At 37.3% G+C, this 19,411-nt stretch overlaps 3 long non-coding RNA genes across 4 annotated transcripts; 1 reads left to right on the top strand and 2 right to left on the bottom strand.

Annotated features, from left to right (window-relative positions):
- Positions 1-7,052: 7,052 nt before the first annotated feature.
- Positions 7,053-8,087, top strand: LOC147522086 (uncharacterized). The gene is made up of 3 exons (XR_015194934.1): positions 7,053-7,229; positions 7,295-7,393; positions 7,687-8,087. It is a non-coding gene; the product is annotated as an uncharacterized LOC147522086 (long non-coding RNA).
- A 3,332-nt stretch (positions 8,088-11,419) lies between these two features.
- LOC147522085 (uncharacterized) lies at positions 11,420-12,477 on the bottom strand. Its single transcript, XR_015194919.1, has 3 exons — positions 12,331-12,477; positions 11,975-12,235; positions 11,420-11,879 (listed from the first exon to the last, which is right to left on the bottom strand). It is a non-coding gene; the product is annotated as an uncharacterized LOC147522085 (long non-coding RNA).
- Positions 12,478-12,640: 163 nt separating this feature from the next.
- Positions 12,641-19,026, bottom strand: LOC147522084 (uncharacterized). Of its 2 annotated transcripts, none has more exons than XR_015194915.1 (4): positions 18,936-19,026; positions 13,232-13,296; positions 13,003-13,091; positions 12,641-12,699 (listed from the first exon to the last, which is right to left on the bottom strand). It is a non-coding gene; the product is annotated as an uncharacterized LOC147522084 (long non-coding RNA). The 2 variants fall into 2 exon arrangements; XR_015194917.1 differs by lacking the exon at positions 18,936-19,026 and adding an exon at positions 13,396-13,464.
- Between the last annotated feature and the right edge of the window lie 385 nt (positions 19,027-19,411).

The raw sequence follows: 19,411 nt of genomic DNA, 5'->3' as shown, positions 1-19,411 counted from the left end.
AGATGTGATTAATATGATCCCTACGGATAAATTAATTGCATGCTAAAATATTTTTGTCTATTGTCTATTCTTAAGAAGAAAAATTCATATATGGCTAGTGAGAGTGTTTTCCCTTACGGATTCATTATCTTGTGGTTACATTAATGAATTATGATGATGGCACACTTGGCTGAAATATAGTTAACAGCCCTACGGTTTGTGCAATTATGTTTTAGTAGCAAAATGAATTATAATGGAAATCATATTACATGTATGTAAAATTGATGGGTTTAGTAGAACTCGCCTGATTAAGTTGAATAATTTTGATGCCCTACGGATAAGAGATTATTCATACGTATTAGGTTTCTATTTATATGGTTTCTATTGCTTATATTTATCTTATTAATACAATATGGAGGGTGTTGTATTTTTATTATATAAGCGGGTTATTGGTTTATTAAATTCCCAAAACCAATATTAAATGCATTATAATAATTTTTATGTATATGTAAATGTTCCAGATATGTCTCAATCAAATTTCAGTCCCTTAGCATCTATCTTGAAAGAGAACAAGTTAACTGGTCCTAATAATTATGGATTTGGAAGCGTAACATTAACATTATCTTGACTGCTGAAAGTTACAAATTCGTTCTCACTACCCCTTTCCCCCCTGAACCAGCAAACAATGCTAGTGCAAGGCTAAAAGATGAGTATAAAAATGACAAAAGGCCAATGAGATGTCCAAGTGTCATCTCCTGGTATCCATGTCGAACGTACTCTAGCACCAACACCAAAATTTTGGTACAGCTACTGAGATCATGACCAATTTGCAAGAGATGTTTGGCGAACAAAATCGTACTAAACGTCATATTGCAATGGCAAACCTGATGAATACAAAAATGGATGATGGGACTCAAGTTAGAGAGCATATCCTTAAAATGATTGGCTATGTCAATGAGTTGGAGATCCTAGGCGCTGAAATAGACGCCAATTCTCAGGTTGATGCTATTCTTCAGTCTTTGCTAGTTTCATTTAATCATTTCAAGTTGAACTACAACATGAACAATATGGATCTGACACTGCCAGAGTTAATGAACTCTTTGCAGCAGGCTGAAGACTTAGTTAAGGTTAAACCAAGTGTAATGGTCTTAGAAAATGTTGGCGTTTCCAAGCCTAAGCCGAAAGGCAAAGGCAAGTGGAAAAGGGGTAAAAAGTTTGCCCTTGGGGCAAAAAGGGGAGTGGAGAAGAATTCAGGGGATAAAGCAAAATGTAATTGTTACCATTGTGAAAAGCCTGGTCATTGGAAGCGGAATTGTAGAGAGTATCTGGCTATGAAACAAAAACAAAAAGAAGGTATGCTATCCTTTATTCTTGAAACCAAAGAGTTGGTTTTTCCTTCTAACACCTGTTATGTGGAATAAGAGGCCACTAACTACTTTTGTAAAATGTTATAGGAGTTTCAGAGGAAAAGAAGGATGAATGAAGAAAAGGTGTACTAGGCACTAGGGACAGAGGCAAAGGTTGCTGCAGTATCAATAAGGAGTTTATTATTTAGCATTAGAAAAGAAATTGTTGGTTTTAGAAGACTATTATTATGTTCCAGGGATAAGGAGAAATTTGGTTTCTGTTTCTGTACTTTATAAGTCAGAATATAATATTCTATTTCATTTGATTCAAAATTTGTAATCATATTAAATAGAAAGATTATTGCCTCTAGTATTTTGGAAAATGGTCTCTATTTACTTTCTTCTATGCTAAAAATAAATGATACTGTTGTTAGTAATTCATCATATGTTAAGTTTTTACCTCAAAAGAAGATATTTTCTTCTGAAAATCGAACAAACTTGTGGCACTTAAGACTTGGTCATATCATTTTGAATAAGATTGATAGCTTGGGTGAAAGATGGGATTTTAAGTTCACTCCCTTTATAATCTTTCTCAACCTGTAATCTTACTTAGAAGGAGAGATGCCTAAAAGATCTTTTAAAGTAAAGGGTCAAGAGCCACATAGTTAATGGAGTTAGTACATACATATGTACATGGACCTATTAAAATGTGAAAACAAAAGGTAACTTAATGCAAAATATGATTTTGTTTCAATTAAGTGCACCAAGAACTTCACAACAAAAAGAGATTGAAAAAAGAAGGAACATAACCTTATGAGGCATGGTTTGGACTATGGTAAGTTATTCAAACTCTCCCAATATCTTTTTAGAGATAAGCCTTAGAGATGCTAGCAGATATTCCTATTTATGTTCAATCTAAATTATAAGTCAATCTAGATTAACTTATAGTTTAGATAAAACTTCCATGTAAAGTTCAGAGTTCACCTAAACCTACTCCAGTACTTCATCGTAATGGGAGGGCAAATAGTCCTCCAGAAAAGTTAACCCGACCTATTATTAAGGGAAACTTTAAATGTTATATCAGATGACATGGATGTAGATCCTATAAACTACGAAGAAGCAAGTTCTGACATTGATTTGAGTAAATGGCTTGTATCAATGAGATAAGAAATGGAGTCCTTATATTCCAACAATGTCTGGGAGCTTGTTGATCCACTACCAAATATTAAGCCTATTAAGAATAGGTGGTTATTCAAAAGGAAAAGAGGGGCTGATAGAAAGGTAGAGACTTTTAAAACGAGACTAGTGGAGAAAATGTTTACTCAAAAAGAGGGTATTGATTATGAGAAAAAAAATTTTGCCAATAGCCATGAAAAGTCCATTGGAGTCCTTCTAGTGATTGGTGCTCATTATGACTATGATTTGGCAAATGGATGTAAAGACCGCGTTTTAGAACATGGAGGCTTTATAGTTCCTACAAGCTTTAAGGAGTTGGAATGTAAACTTTGATCAAACAAATCATTTGGTTTTGATCAATGTAAGGAAGGACCTTGTGTTTTACAAGAAGGTTGAAGGTAAGATGGCTATGTTTTTGGTCTCATATGTATATGATACACTATTCATTATGAATGATATAGTCTATGAGGACCAAATACTATATATTGGTATATATGCATGTGTAGACCCTTAAAGAGATATTATGGGTTTTAGAATGGGTTCTAAATGGCTTTGAATGCCAGTGGGAGATTGTTGGGATATTTAGCCTTTACAAAGCCAATGAACATTTATTGATTATACATGATGATGTTTAATTAAATACACGAATCTTATTATTATGCATATGGGTAAACTAATATCATATGATGAAACCATAAGTTCCATAGGTAATATAATTAGAACAATCAAGCATATGAAGAGTCATGTGAGGGAGATTTGATTGTATCTATTTACCTAGAATGCTCACAGTTAGGGGTGAAGTCGGACGCTTCACTTATAAGACTGTAATATATATAATTGCTACATGATAGGATTATAATATCTCAATCATTTGAGTATGACTCTAAGTTTGTATATTGGTGTAGTCACATGACTGACACTGAGGGGATCAAAGTGAGAACACACTATAAATTCACTGTTAAGGTTAGTGTGCAAATCTCACATTACCAATTAATCCCTAGACTTGAGGAATTGTGAAAATTCATTGTGTTTCAAATTTATTACTTTGAGACATTAAAAAGTAATGTATATTCATAGACTAGACTTAACGTTTTGGGTAATAAATGTAGGACCTCTTGAATCACGAATTCTAATAAAGGATCTACCACTTTACGGATTTATATATTAGGAAATTGTGATATAACTAATTGAGCTCAAACCCGGCCGGTATAAGAAATAGTTTCTTAATGCTCAATTGATGTTAAATGTCAAATTGGGTCAATTAGACATGGGTATGACAGTGAAGAACAAATTCCCAATGGTCTAATTGTGAATACAAGTAAGGTGGAGGACTTAGATATAATTAATGGTAGGAAATGATTTTCTTGAAAGTTCTAGGGGCCTTATTGTAAATATGAATTTGTTAATGGGCACTTTCCATATTAAAGAGATATATATTAAAAGTGTTTTAATATATCAAGTACAAGTACTTATATGACAATGACTTGTCCTCTTAAGATAAGACTTGGAATCATAAATGTATCCCACTACATACACACTTACATATTCTCAAAGTTTCTCTATATAAGAGAATGACTTTTTGGAGAAATAGACTATTAGTCTTTCCAGGAAAAGTACACTTAAAAGTAGGATAAAAGCAAAAGTCTTCACTACAAAAAAAATGAGTTTATTGAACTGGCACCATAAAGAATATCTGACGGTTTTTATCTATTGAAAGTTTCCAGCTTATTTTGTCCGTCTGATATTGTTTGGCCATCTGTCAAGTAAACTCCAATGGTATTTCACATGTTTTAGATATGGCCGACGGTCCTATGAGAGTTACTAACCGTGGGATAGTTCGACGGTTCTTGGTTATTTCCAACATACATTATAATTTCCCAACAGTAGTTTGAATATTCTATAATGGTTAATATTCTACGAGTTTTGGCCATCGGCTTATCTCTCCCAATTATCAGGCGGCAAATAAATTTGTCTTCCCTCTCTAAATTTGTTTGGAAAAATAAAATAACAATTAAAGAAATAAAACCTAAAATCTATTTCCCCTCTCTCACTCACGGCTTTGCTGTCGGCCGCGATTCATCCCTCTCTAGCTCTCTCATGCGACTCCCAAGAAGGTAACATATCCTCACTCTCCCCCAAATCTCAAATCTCCTCACTCCCACACTCATTTGTCTCACTTATCACTCTCACACTCAACCAAAGACTAAACCTCTTCTTTTTTTTCGGTTGTTAAAATCAAATTATGATTTCATATTTACTAATCTTTTCTGTCAATGATTTTTTAGGTTGAACCCATCAAGGTAAATAATTAGGGTTATCTAATTATTTTCTAATAAATTTTGATTATTTATGAATTGGGGTTTAGTTAAATTTTGAATTTTTCCTTTTGCATTTGGTTTTTTTTTTGTAAATTTTGTCAATAAGCTTCCACTGACTGCTTATGGAAACTAGTAATATGAGATTGTATAGTGTAGGATTGTATTACTTTTGTTTCAAGCAGTTAGAAATGCAGTGGCAATTTGCGTTCGCTAAGAAGTTGTTAAATAACTAGAACTGCTTCTTCTGTAGGTAACAAGTTCTGTCAATGGAAGACCAATCTCGCAGGCATGATATTCTTGATGGAGGTAGTGGTTCTGTGATTGGTTTGAAAGAAAATGGTTTTGTTCTCAAGCCGGTGCCAGATAATGCATCAGGTGAAAGTTTTTATTTTTGCTTTGATTTTCAAGGCTGGTTTTCTAATTCGGGCTTAATTCATTTTTGTTCTCTTTGGTTTTACTTCACACGTTGATTCTCTTAATTAATTTTACTGGTTGATTTAAAGCTGAAATTACTACTAGAGAAAAAAGAAAAATTCTGGCTGGGTATATTTTTTTTGTTGTTTTTTCTTTAGTTTTTTTAGATTTCAAGTTGATTTAGTTTCAGGAAATGAATTAAAGTTTGGTTATGGTGTTAGGTTAGTAAAAGCTTCGACTTTTGGTTAATCTCTCCTCACGTTGGTTAGTAAAAATTTAAATAATCGACTGTTTGGCATCTAATTCTTATATCTATGGTTTTTTAGGTCTTTTAACCTGGTTTACTAGCTGTTCATGGATGGTCATGCCTCAAGAGGTATGTAAAAAGAAAGGGAGAACGAAATGAAGGCAGTTGCAATTAATCAAATATGGTCATATTAAAGTTAAATTACGACATTGGGTTCTTTAATTTGATTTCAAGTACCTGCTTGAATGTGACTTTAATGGATAAGCTTTATATATTTGGAAGTACCAAGCGATGAAGTGATGAACTATATGTTTGTATTTTTGTTCCATATCTAAATTTTCGAGTCTTTTTTTTTTTGATAAACTGCCCTGATTGTATTAATTTGTACATAAATTCTTACAATCAAAACAATTAACATTAACCTGAAAACAAGAAAAGAAAACTGAAATTAAAACAGTTTGAAATTTAGAATATATGGTAGTCTCGCCATAGACTCCACCAGCTCAAGCAACCACCAGCAAACACCTTGACCACATTGAAACCCCATCCTTTTCTCTTGGTCACTTCATAGTTGCTCCTTCTTCCACCGTGTTGGATCTCCCATGGTGACGACTCACGAGTCATTAGGTTGTGAGAATACTCCACAACAACAAAGTGATTAGCAATTCCAAATCTAACTAGTGAGTGTCTCTCACCAAGAACCCCAAACCAGCAATCCGGAGGGGGTAGAAAATGGGAGAGAGCCATGGCTTTGAACAAACAACTCATAATGCCAAACCAGAAATCCGGACATAAAGGGTGAACCCATGGCCTTGGCGTCGATAGAGAGATCTGGACCCAGTAAATCCAAAATGAAACTACCACAACCAGCTGCATACCAAAAACCAACTAAACCCAACTTATTTAAGGTCTTGAGATAGTGTAAGATCTGCAAAATGTGGGAAGGTGGCTGCACCAAAGGAGACAACCACAAAACCCACCTCCGGATCCATCGAAGATAGACACCAATGTTGGTTGATATAAACTCTCCTACATACCAATGAAAAGGAGGAAGCTTTTTTTTTTTTTTTTCTTCTTCATCACTTCCAATTAGTAGATTCTTTGGAATCAAAGAGTTTTGGGTTGTGGAGGCTGTGAATGGTAAGCTCTAGGTGGATAAGAGAGTTTAAAGGAGAAGAAGGGGAAAGGGGGTAGTGAGAGGTATGTTCCCCTTGAGGAAGGGTATCTCTACTCCCTCAAGCTTGAGGGAGATCGAGTTTCTTCACTAAACACAAAACAGGGTAGCTGCTTTAAGCCGCAGGAGAGCTGTCCGCCATTAGAGCGGTTTTATTAGAGCTGTCCGCCATTTTCGAGTCTCATGCCACTTACTTGACATGTTTTGTTTGGATCGACTTTAACACATTTTAGTATACGTGTTCCACTATAGCAAGTATACTATATTGAGCTTTGAACTTGTTGGATTGACATGTAGAACCTAAAATGCCTTTTTTATTTTGTTTTTATATATATATTTTTGTTGTGGCCGTTACTGTCAGTGAAGTAGAGGCTTTGTATGAACTTTTTAAGAAACTGAGCAGCTTGATAATCGATGATTGGCTTATTCACAAGGTCTATCAATTTAGCTTTTCTTGAGTTTCCTTGCTTAGTCCAGGATTGATTGATCATCACCTGTCCCATTCTCGTGATCAGGAGGAATTTCAGCTGGCCTTATTCAGAAACAACAACAAACGAAATCTCTTTGCAGATAGGGTATGTTGCTAGCTTCTCTAATCTTCTTGTTTATTGCAAATATGAGTGCTATATGTTCTTGCTAGATTCCTCAAGTGTTTCTGAGTCAAAACGTCAAGAAAATGGAGAATCCATAGATGGGACAAGTACCAACTCTCAAGAAGAAGACCCACTGATACGATTCCGTAAGTTATCACAACTAGATACTATATCGGAAACACCTACTGATAAGTCTTAATTCAACCGATTAAGTAGAATGGGCTTTAGTTACCAATTGTTATACCCAACGACAAGTTAAAAATAAGATTTGTTCATATTCTTTTCAGTAAGCTACATATTCTAGTCACTTTGCAGGAAACATAACAGGTCTAGTACACTAGTTATATCTCAGTTGAATCATAGGAAAAAGAACTGTTAAATTAACTTAGTTCAATCTGATTTGTGGAACTTCTAATTCTATTTCATTGAATATTGATAGTGTTATGAGGATCAAGGAAGCATGGTTTCAAAGAGGTAAACGTTTCCTTTTTATTAGTTGACACCCACCCAACTGTGAAGGCTTCTTAGCCTCCTTTTTTCACTTCAACTTCAGTATTAATAATTCCACTAGTTTTGCATATACACTTGTTACACTAGTTTTGCTTATTGAGCACACTAGTGATTTCTGAATTTATTTTTCAAAGTTAGGCCACTCCTTTTTTTATATCCTCTTTTGGTTTATAGGAAATTGTGAAGGATTGATTCGAATTCAATAGAATGTTTGCTTTTTTTGGTCCGACACTTTGACTTGCTATGTAAGACTCCTACATTTACTATGCATTCCGTTATATGTTGAAGTAATTTTTCGTTCCAAAACTTATTGTAGTCTTTATGCTTGACTTGTTGCAGCCTATTGAACCAGTAACACAAGCTTGAAAAGCTCACACTAATTCATATTTTAACTTACAAGTTAGTTCAAATCATAGAAGACATGATAAAGATTTGTTGCAAATTTTTTAATTTTTGAACTTCTATTTGGCAGGTCAATATGTGACAGTGGAACGGTAGAATAATTTGAACAATTGCAGCAACAGTTGAGGATGTCATCCTAGTGTAAGTTCCTTTTGTGTATGATACTCTTTCACATTGAATCGTGTTAGTCATTACCACCATCTCTTTTGTGGTTTAACACGGACGTCAAGGGGTGGTCGAATGTGATCTCAAAATTTGTTTCAGATTTCCTTGTTGTCCTAAGTAGCCAAACCGTTAAAGTTATAGTTCACTATTGCTGTAATGAGTCTCATGGCTCTCTTTATCCTTGACCACACTTGTTTAATAAATCTTAAGACACCCATTATATTTTTGGCGATGGGTTGGTTTTTGCAGCAACACGTTTTCATTATGATTTAGGTGATGAGTTGATTGTTGAAATATTAACTTTTTTATCTTGCGATAATAGGTGCTACTTGTCATTAAGACTTCTACGACATTTCCTTTATTATCTTCTCCATGGTTTAACAGTTGAATAGGTTGTTTTAAACTTTCAGAACTTTCTGTGTGTTGTTTATTTGTATATCTTGTATTGTATTCTTTTGCTTGTACCTAGTGTTGGGTTTGCATGTGTAGGTGTTGTGTGAACATCTAGCAATAAGTGTACTTGTAGTTGCATGTGGTTGTTGAGTAGGAGTTGAACTAGTCAAATTGATCATGAAATGTGAATGTTGAGCTTTGCAATATATTCACTAGATGCACACTTGTTCTTATATTGCTTCAATTTGTTTAACAGGTGGATGTCATAATCCTTTTAAGTGGAAGATTAGTCCGAGTTAGATACCAGCAAATCCTTGATTTTAATTGTTGTTATTGACATTTGACTCCCCTTTGAATGAGAAAGGAATATGATTAGTGTCTTGGGATTCTCTCATTTTTTCTGTAATAATTGTGATGTTAGGATATTTAAAAGAATGTGATGTTAGGATGACAAATATTTTTTTTTAATAAAAAAAAACTAATATCTGACGGACATAAACTGTCGCTCAAGAAACATATCCGATGGTTAAAAACAGCTGCCATATCCGACGGTCAAAAACAACTAGAATACCCGACGGTTGATGGCAGCAAGCATACCCGGCGGTCAATGACTGCAGGAATATCCGACGGTCAAGGCCATAGGAATATCCGTCGGCAAAGATCATCAACACCGATGGCCCGTTTCAACCAATTATAACCGTCAGAACTCTATGTCGATCAAGTGTTTTCCGACGGCCTTACGACAGTTTTGGTCTGTCGGGTAATACCTTTGGCGACAATTATTGTCAGTCGGGTAAAGTCGTTTATTTTGTAGTGATTTTGTGGTGTGTTGTGTGGTGAATATTACTAGAAGGCTGAAGACTAAGTGATTTGGATTCAGCTTTGGAAAGTTTCTATTTACTGTTAATCTCTAATTCCGACGGCTTTGAAGGTTTTTTTTTTTTTTTTTTTTTTTTTTTTTTTTTTTTTTTTTTTTTTTTTTTTTATCAATAATAGATTAGCATGTTAAAGATGTAGGATTAAAATAATCCCAACACTTATAACCATATTTTATCATAACTAGAAGTGAGTCCGGCTGGTACTTAATCAATATTTAATTTCGCGGAGACCAAATCAAATTTTGGTTTTTGGTGAATTAATTTCATAGAGGCGAGGGTTTCTTTTTGGTTGTGGGTATAACTGGTTGGAACCGGTTATTTCCGATTTATTTTTGTTTGGGGTTTGGTGTTGGGGTCTGCCCAACACTCTAAGTTGAGCCCGACACAATTACAGACCCTAAATTGGGCCGGGGTTTGCCCAACACAAAAGGGAGTCCGTCAATAATAGGACTCTTTGATTTATTATCAAACAAATGAAGTTAAACTTGTGGAATAGGTGTACAAGTAGTTATCTTTTGTCTATAGAGCAGTAGGATGGTCTTACCCCTTTTAAGGGGCAGGACGCTAGCAATCCTCTTGACGAAATGATTGGAATATAAACTCTTTTGTATATATAGAGAAAAAATTAATGATAGAAAATAAAATCTGTTGACTTTAGCTCTATTTTGAAAGGGACTAGGGTTTGCCCGTGCCATACGGCACTGAAGACCCCGACGCACCTTCGGCGCTGCCTAGGGTATAAGAGCGCCACATACAATTGACCATGACTGAAGCCGAAGATGTGTATATGTGCGCATCGGTACATGGGGCGGATGCACGCGGGGCCAAAAAGCGCGGTATCGTATGCATCGTATCGGGCGGATGTGCGTCGGGGGGCCAAAGACGTGCGTATTTGTCTTATCAGGGGGCGGATGTGCATCGGGAGCGCCGAAGGTGCGCGTATGCCGTACTCCACGGGCAAATACTAATATCCAATAATTAAGGGGTGCAATGGGTCATGCATTACTTAAATACCATTATATATTAACACATGGGCCAATCAAAAAGTAAAGAACACCTAAAATAGACAACAATATTATTCAGGCCCAATCTCTCTGCCCTGATTACGTCAGTTGTAACACTGAGGTTTTGCACTAAGCTAACGTAGATACAAAATGATCGGCTAGGTTCCCTAGAAAATGATCATGTAATCTCATATTTTGTTCCTTCTCTTAGTCATTCATTAATTTATGAATATTGTAGAAGAGGTTAGGCAAGGAAAAGTATATCCAAGATTTTAATGCAGGTATAGGTCCGCCATAACCTCAAATCTATTATAAAAAGAAACACACAACTACATAAAGTGATTTGATCGGTCGATACAAAATAAATGTTGAATGAAACAAAATGAGTTCTATACTCGGGCTGAAGAAGCAACAAATGAAGTCATGCCTTGTATCTTGTAGAGGATGCAACAAGTACATCTATCTTATGGCATATCTTGTAGTGCAATGTTATTTTTGTGTGCGCTGATGCTTAAGTTTGGTGAAGAAGAAGGCTCTAAATGGCTCGTCGTGTTAATCTGTTCTTCGTGACTGTAACATGAAAGCGAGACTTGGACGAGACGATGCAGCCATAAGATCTCCGGACACACAACCACTGAAACTGCGATCATCAAGTCCAGCTAATGTGATATTCAATCCACTTGTTCTTCTGAGCTCTCCACTCTCATGGAGAAGAAACGAACCCCTAAGTGATGTGATGTGAAAATATCCCTCGTAAGTAGTGGTTCCACCAGTTGTTGAGTCAAAAATGTTGCAATTGACACGGCTCCAGGTTCGATACAATGTATGCTTTCCAGCTACAGTGATGAGGGTAGACTCCCAACACAACTACCTATTTCCCCTACAACCTCTGTTACCTACACCAAAAACTTCACTCTTCGCCATTAATCTTGAGCATAGAGACTGCCTCAAATCAACAAAGAACCACAATATCTCCTCACCAAAGATCGGAAACAAGCATTAAATCCTGCCCAATCCGAAGACCCCGCTGAACTCAAGATCAATAGATTTACTACTCAATTTTCCCAAAACTTCGACCACACAGAGGAACAAGACAGGAGAAAGGGGAATTTCCTGCCTAATACGCTCACAACTCCTAAGAAATCCAGCAGGTGGCGCATTAATAAGATCGAAAATGAGGTTGAACACGCACATCTAATCCATTTCCTACTTCCACCTATGTCTCCTTACGTTGTCTAGAAACTCTCAACTCCCATAATCATATTTTCTATAATGTTGCACTGTTCATAACAAAATAAAAAAGTTAGACAAAGACAATTTCGGATTAGTATATCAATAACCTTAATAAAAATAAGAAAAAGGGAAAAAAACTTACGAAAGTGCTAAGATCCCAAGTACAAAGAAGTAACACGTGAGTAGAGCATTAACCAAATCTTTTGACAAAAACTTGAAGAGCAAAAACAGTGACAACAGCATTGCACTCCCAATCAAAGGGAAGTGCATAGCATGCTCATTTGACATCGTCTCCTGCATGATCAAAACGCGTACATCTAATCCATTTCCTACTTCCACCTATGTCTCTTTACGTTGTCTAGAAACTCTCAACTCCCATAATCATATTTTCTATAATGGTGCACTATTCATAACAAAATAAAAAAGTTAGACAAAGACAATTTCGGATTAGTATATCAATAACCTTAATAAAAATAAGAAGAAGGGAAAAAAACTTACGAAAGTGCTAAGATCCCAAGTACAAAGAAGTAACACGTGAGTACAGCATTAACCAAATCTTTTGACAAAAACTTGAAGAGCAAAAACAGTGACAACAGCATTGCACTCCCAATCAAAGGGAAGTGCATAGCATGCTCATTTGACATCGTCTCCTGCATGATCAAAACGCGTAAAACTCAGATCGATGAAAAAAAAATCGATACTTTGTCAAATCACAACTGTAGAACATGCTTGTGCTAACAACCGTGCTTACGGTAGGGAGGTGTTGGTTTGATCGATCGAACAACAACCAACATACATCGGGCATCTTTGTCAAAATCACATTCAGATTCGGATTGACCTTTACAACCAAAGGTGCTAACGTCAAACCTGTAAAAATTTATCGTATGAGATTCATAATTTATCTCCTTTCGTAATTATTAACTTCACAAAACAATTAAACAATTGGTATGTTACGCATTCTTGTAAACTACAATTATTATCTCAAACTTTACACACACTCGATACAACCTCAAAAAACATAACAGTTACAAGAAAATGAATTACTCACATCCCATAAAACCTCAACAGAACAATCTATTAAAATTCCCCACAAATTTTACACCAATCAACAAGAAATTATCATACACATAATGAAACCATGATTTACTAAAGAAGATAAATTATAGATACCTGCAAGAGCCAAATTTGCAACACGTTCACTGGAAATCATCCTTCTTCTTCTTTTCTCTATTAAAAAAAACAGTACCTACCTACAAAATCTGATAAAAAAGAGTGCAAAATTAGCAACAGTTTAAATATATGACGTCATTAAATCAATAATCAAACCTAAAATTTTCACATATTATATGATATAAATCAATAGTCTTTTTTTATTTTCAATAAAGAAAAGAAGTCGTACTTGCGAGAGAGTGAAGAAAGATCTATCGCTTTCGGGTAAACACATCCGAAGATGTAGTCAGGTGCCTGTTCATATGTTACGAAAGACAGTAAGTACAGGAACAAAAGTGTCCACTTACGAAAAACAAAGCAAAGAAAATAAACTAAGTGAAAAAGGGATATTACACATTTGTCGTTGAAGATGTTTATAGCAAAACTTCGGTATACGACATTCGCAGTTTGACTTTCTGCATTTGGAGGCGTAAGAATGCCGATCCCTGTCCTCACCGAAGTGCATCTTGAGGCGCCACATACAATTGACCATGACTGAAAACTTCCGCGCGGAGGTCAATACCAACATACTTCACCGATTGTCCTTGAGACTTATTAATAGTCATTGAATAGGCCAATCGAATCGAAATTGTCTTCGTCATATGGAACGGAAAATCGGAAGACAGCGGTGACAAAGATATCCTTGGAATAAAAGCTTCATTGCCCGCTTTTTCACCGGTTAAAATGCTTTGGAAAAAGCGTGTGGTTTGCATTGTACCACAACCAATCGGGTTCCATTGCATAGTCCATCTCTCGGGAGCAATATTCCGCAACAACATTATAGGACTACCAACTTTAAGGTTAAGAGGCGAAATGGTGGCGGAACCGGTTGGATCAAGTGTGTTTAGGTACTCATTTGGGTATTGATTAATATTACTTGGATTATTTGTTTCCTCGTGATCCTCCATCTTGTCGGCACTAGAAAGAGAGTCGTTTCTCCCGGGAACATATTCAAAGCTGTTGCATTAATTTCATTGACATCATCATTGCGTGCGAAAAGAATTATGCGCTTCGGTTAAATATCCCGGGGTGACCGTGGCAAAGATGACGGTGAGGGTATGTAGCAGAAATTAGTTCTCGAAGATCTGCACATTGACGAATTGTCGATGGCAGTTCCACCGTCTCACTTGGATCACTTCCAATCTAAACGAAGGAAGACAGAAAAAGATTAATGGATATAAGTTTGAAACAAAGGAGGAGAAAGCGTAATACATAAGTGGTTACCTCGATCAAGAAATTTATAAACCCATATTCGCAGAGTTCCCATGTTCTAATCTCATGTTTTGTACCAAAGTTAGAACCCGAATATGATTCCAGAGGAAAGAACACCGCAAAGAAGCACGCACAATTTGTTCTCGCACCCCTTTGGGTATAACTGGAAGGCATTGGCGAAAGTCACCACCAAGAACAACTGTAATTCCACCGAAAGGCTTATTATTGTTGCAAGTATCCCGAAGCGTCCGATCAACTGCCTCAACACAGAACTTATTTTGCATTGGGACCTCATCCCAAATAATAAGTTTAGTTTCCCTGAATAAGTGGGCATGCGGTGAATTCTTATTGAACCCACAAACCGAGGTATCAAGAATGTCCAGTGGGATGCAAAAGGTTGAGTGAGCGGTCCGACCTTGACCAATAGCAATGAAGCTATTCGGATGAAGCAACCATAATAACAATATGTCCCTCAATCCACACGTAGCAGCAATAGTGTTATAGACAAAAGTCTTGGCCCCTCGCTGCCCCATTCAAAAAGAAGAGTGTCCCTTGATTTCGTAAACGAATCCGGGATCGCTTTATATGCCGAAAGTGTTGCTCAACATTTAAATGAACTCTGTTGCCATGTGCTTTTTCAGTTTGTGGATCATATTGAAATTGTCGTTGGTCCCATATAAGTCGGTTACCAACGAATCGAGTTCCAATTGGTGGTTGATAGTGGCATAGGAGGAAAATTAATGAGAAGCGGTTTACTCCGACTCTATGAGAATCTCATTTAGAAGAAATAAACCATAATCTTGGACCCGAGCTTCCAGTAGGTTACGGAATGTTGAAGATGGTGCGAAGTTTGTGTGAGAGGTCGTCACAGATACTCTCCCAAAAATCATGCCACAATGTTTGGGGATATAGAGGATTGCATTCTGCGAGAATAACACAGAATAGTCGACGAAGATGATAACCAGTTTGCATGGTTGAGGCCTCTTGCAGACACTGCACCCATTCACTATCATCCTCAAGAAGTCCGCGTGCAATACATGCTTCTTTGAAAGTTGGATGTAAATCAGTACCAGTCCTTTTAAGATCATTAAAGGACTGTGGCCCTTTCACGACGGTTAAAAGCAAGCGTAAGTAAAATCTTTCACCAGAATTAGGACTCGCGAAATACATTCTACCAATAGCAAACCCCTGTGCCCTGAATTTCCAAATTTGGTGTTGCTTTATCCAAACGTAGTGTTCTGGCACTTGTTGATATGTGAGCCCCCTTGCACGCGAATCTGAAGCGCAACAATCAAAAAATGCAGTAAGAGTTGACCGTTGCCTCGCTGCCCTAGCCCGTATATCATGCATGGACTCATTAGCATTATACACAACACGATGCATTCCAGGGAGATGAAGGGCTAATCTCACAACTGTTGGAATTTCCTCGTGCAGAGAAATTCCTAACAATCTCACAGCAGCTTCAGGTGGCCCAATATATCTCGCATCCAAATATTGCTTGATCTCATCCAATTCATTCAACACAATTGTTGTCCTATCATTACCTTTAAATATGTACTTGTGAATGTATTTCACACAAGTAAGCCCTGCACAAACTTCAACATTAATATGGCAGTCAAACATCTTAGAAAGGTAAGGATTGTAAGGAACAACATTTCTATTATCAACTGAATGTTCTCTAACAAAATAAGACTTCCCATTGTCACGGCGACGGTAGAGAGCATATCCATTTGTATCCATAGTTGTACAATCTGTGAAAGCTCGGGGATAGTGATATTTACATTGACGATTAACCATGCAAGGAGAGTTTGGATTGTTAAGCCCACATGGGCCATGAACCATACATCTTAGTACAGTACGAAATAATTCAGGCTCAGTGTCAGGATCAGGAAATTCCGCAGATACAATGCGATCGACTTGTGCAGGCACTCGGATCTTGTCTGAATGTCGAAGATATATAAGTGCATGCATATGTGGCAGACCACGTTTCTGGAACTCAATGGTGTAAACATGAGCAACTGCCATACCAAGGACGCCACGCTTCTTTATTACTTCCATCAAAGCTCTTCGTTTCAATTCAAATGCACGGGCAACCACCTCCGGGCGATCATAAGCAGTTTGGTTTGTAAACAATGCTTCAAGAATTTCCGTCCACTGCGGGTTTGCAGTCATTGTGAGGAATATGTCTGGATGGTGGTTGTAACGTGTAATTGCCATGGAGTCTTGGAAAATTTCAAACATATGCCTAGGGCTGCCGATACAGGATGATGGTAGTACGACTCGCCTTCCAATCTGATTTGGATCGACAGCATCAGCTGACACATCAGTGATACCTTGATATAGTTCTGCACGAAGCTTGTCTTGTTGTTGCCTGTAGTAGCGCATTTTGTTTTGCTTTCGGTTGATGCCCATCCGCCCACCACAAACTCCTCAAACAACTTTCTCTCCCTCGCACAAAATAGCCGAAGTACTCAGTGGTGCGCAAAAGCGATGATAAGAATAAAAATTCATCTGTGTTAAGCGATCATTAGTGGTGGTAGCGGTTGAAGAGTCCCAACGCCGCAATTCAGGTGTCCATCCAAGCTCCCCATGGGGAAACAATAGGACATAATGTAATGGTAAGTAAGCTGGATGACACTCACTAATTTGCATGAATTCTTGCCCTCCTTTAAGATAAATAACAATGTCTCTCATACTTGCTCGCTCACTGCCATCACCTGGTAAAATGACAGCAACCTCATCTGCTGTTGGTAAGTTGTACCGACGACTGTCTCGTGAAGCAGTGTAATGTAAATAAGCAGGTACATTGAAGTCCTCACCATGCTCAGAAGAAGCTGATCTAAGAACATCATATGCATGGCGATATGTATCAGAAAAGCGGTTATATTGGAGCATAGTAGCTTGAATGATTTTCAAGACATCCGTGTTGAGCTTAGGATTACGAAGTTGACGGACAGCTAGTGCAGCACTGGGATCATAGATATAAAGTTGAGAATAAGTAGCTTGATATCCTGCGTCAGGAATTAAAGCTCCTGTGCGATGTCGCAGTTCACCGTGAATAGTGAAAGGCCTTGGACCCCGTCCAGCAAATAAGTGTTCTTGTACTCCAAGACTTGTAAATGCAAAAGCTTGATTATATTGTCGCATATATCTCGAAATGACTTTGACTTCCGATCATTCCCATCGTGATAAGGCTTTAAGGGCAGGAGGCAAAGTGGTTGCAAAGGAGGACGCTTTATCTTTCCTTGTAAACAACATCTCCCAAAAAGAGGGCGGACAAGCCGATGACTTTGATAATCGTTCATCCATCCAATGAAGTGCCTTACAAAATGGACATTGAACGCCCCATTTTCCCCAAGTAGTGTCTTCCTTGTTCAACTGGGCGGTTAGGATTAAGAGTCGCGGTGCCCATCCCCATTGTAGTCGAGTGCCTCTTCATCGTCATCTTCACTCATGGTATCGACGCTTGAGAACGGTTGTGCAATATCTTTGGAATGATCAGCGGTCTACGCAAGAATGAAGTATTAAAAGGATTTAGACTGAGGTGTAAACAATTTATTATTATTGCAAACATTTATGTGAAGAAATTACCTAGAATTTTGGTCAGCTGATATTGACTCAGAACCCATACTTGGTAAATGTGGTATTGCGTCAGTAAAGCTTGATGTAGACAAAATGAGGTTACATGCATTGCAAGGGAGCTTATATGGGTAAGAAAATATTGAAAGTTTGGTACTGAAAAGTAGAAAATATGAAGAGAAAGTTGTAAAGAGCTTTGTGGTGCTATACCTTGCATTTTGGTAAGACGACGTTGATGCAAATGACTCATTTCTGAAAGTTGGAATTGCATTATTTGGTAACGCAACACCAGAGTTAAGAATACATGTGTTGTAGACAGATAATAAGGGTGAGGTGTGAATTGGATTGGAAGGAAAACCAATAAAGTGACATCTGAGACTCACCGCATTTGCTTACAGTCTTTGAATCAACATGAGTACATTCTTTCCGGCAAAAAGGTAAATAACCTAATAGGATTAAGAGCAGAGAGAGACGCTCAAGAGATTCCGTGAGAATTGAGTCGTTTAGTTGATGTGGTATGAGGTGTGATTGGACTATCTTTGAGGTGGAAGTCCGACAAACCGAGGTGGAGTTCCCGGAATGGAGGGTGGACATACACCACAAGACCGCATAATCGATGGGCCATTGCTTGATGCCCATTCTCGTTTATCCAATTTTTCCCTTTCCTTCGAGCACTGCGTGCAATAATTCTATTTGTTAGGCTTAATGTCTTTGATAGGAGAAGGGGATGGTTGTACTGATTGGGCAAATTGTCCAGAATTGGCGAATTGAGATAAGTTGGTGTAATTGGATAAGAGCATAGAGGATACGAAATAGAAATAGAAATTGAAAATAGAGATAAACATAAACATAAACCAAATTTCCAAAGATAAAATCTATATTCTATATAACAAATTAGGAAACTCATCTCTATTTCAATTTCAATATGCAAAGAAACGAAGATAAAGATATGGCAATATTTGTATCGGTGAAGTCCCATATGTAAAGAAAGACCCGAAGATAAGGTATACAAGTGACATAGCAAATAGGTAAAGAATAAGAAAATAGAAAAAGAGGATAATTGGGTAGATAATGAGAGGGAAACATTGTAGGAGTATTAGTACCTGAAAACTATGAGGTTGGTGGAGGGTAAGCCTATCTGGTGGAGGGACAAAGACACGTTTTTTCTTGTTAAGAGGATCAAGAGAATGGTCCGATTAAGGGGCTTCTGCGTTTTGTAGGTTTGGTCGGTCTGGCCGCTATATAAAGAACGAAGAGAAAGTTAGAGAAGGAGAAAATATAAAAGCAAACTTGATGTGCAATGTCAACAGTAAGTATAATAAATTACATAAGACCGCAATTCAATTACCTGAAAGCCACGAGGTGGTTGAAGGTTGAGTCTATCTTGGAGAGGGATAAAAGTGTTTTTCGCCGGTTCAAGGATCAAGAGAAGGGTCGATTACGCGTTTTCCCTTGTCTAGGGTTGGTCGGTTTGGATGCTATATACATAACCCAAACAAACATATAAATCATGAGACCAAGAAGAAATAAGTACCATGTGGATTAACGAACCAATGTAATAGAAACAACAAGAATACCG

This window comes from Coptis chinensis, chromosome 1 (assembly GCF_015680905.1).
Source record: "Coptis chinensis isolate HL-2020 chromosome 1, ASM1568090v1, whole genome shotgun sequence".
NCBI lineage: Eukaryota > Viridiplantae > Streptophyta > Magnoliopsida > Ranunculales > Ranunculaceae > Coptis > Coptis chinensis.
The sequence above is the reverse complement of the archived record's forward strand: the minus strand, read 5'-3'. Positions and strand labels throughout refer to the sequence as shown.